The sequence below is a fragment of the Galeopterus variegatus genome, unplaced genomic scaffold (genome assembly GCF_000696425.1).
Source record: "Galeopterus variegatus unplaced genomic scaffold, G_variegatus-3.0.2 Scaffold224, whole genome shotgun sequence".
Taxonomy (NCBI): domain Eukaryota; kingdom Metazoa; phylum Chordata; class Mammalia; order Dermoptera; family Cynocephalidae; genus Galeopterus; species Galeopterus variegatus.
This window is the reverse complement of record NW_007726335.1, coordinates 789,998-790,946: the sequence shown is the minus strand read 5'-3', so window position 1 is coordinate 790,946 and position 949 is coordinate 789,998.

Here is a 949-nt window from a genome sequence, read left to right as displayed (position 1 = left end):
CCAGGGCGTCCGCAGCTCGCTGTGGGGCTGCGCCGAGGCAGAGGCGCCGGGCCTTGGGCCTGCCCTCTGGCGGCGCCCACTCTAGACCAACCTCGAACCTCCAACCGTGCGGTTCCGGAACACGGCCCCAAGGAGCAGGGTCTGCAAATGCAGGCCAAGATCATTCGTTCCGGAAAGCGAATTAGCTATCACGATCAGACTGGAAAATAAATGACACAAGGGGGCAGAAAATATTGAGAGGTCCGCTCGGCAAGCGTATTTATTGTATCAGAAAACGTGTTTCAGTTCCATAGGTATTCATGCTGGCTCGCCAAGTAAACTATTTCTTGCTCCAGGTTGCAGTTTAGCCCCTGCCAGACAGGTTGGCTCTGAGCCAGGAACTGGTAGGGGCACAGTGCAGAAAGGGGACAGGACTCCAGATCGGGATTTGTTTTTTGTTTTTGTTTTTGTTTTTGTTTTTGTTTTTCTGACCAGTAAAGGGGTCGCAACCCTCGGCACGGTGTGGTCCGCACCACGCTCAGCCAGTGAGCGCACCGGCCATCCCTATATAGGATCCGAACACGCGGCCTTTCAGCGCTACCAGCGCCGCACTCTTCCGAGGGGGCCCCGGGGCCGGCCCTTTTTTTTTTTTTTTTTTTTTTTTTTCTTCAAAAAGATGACCGGTAAGGGGATCCTAACCCTTGGCTTTGGTGTTGTCAGCACCACGCTCAGGCAGCGAGCCAACCAGCCATCCCTATAAGGGATCCGAACCCGGGGCCTTGGTGTTATCAGCACCACACTCTCCCGAGTGAGCCACGGGCCAGCCCCCTATTTGTTTGTTTTAATAAAAGGTACATTTTATTAAAAACAAAACATGTAGATATGTGGATTTGAAAGGGAGAAACAGCTGAGCTGGAGATATAAATGGGGATACTTAGGAAAGAAATGATCTTATTGAGAAAAAAAAAGG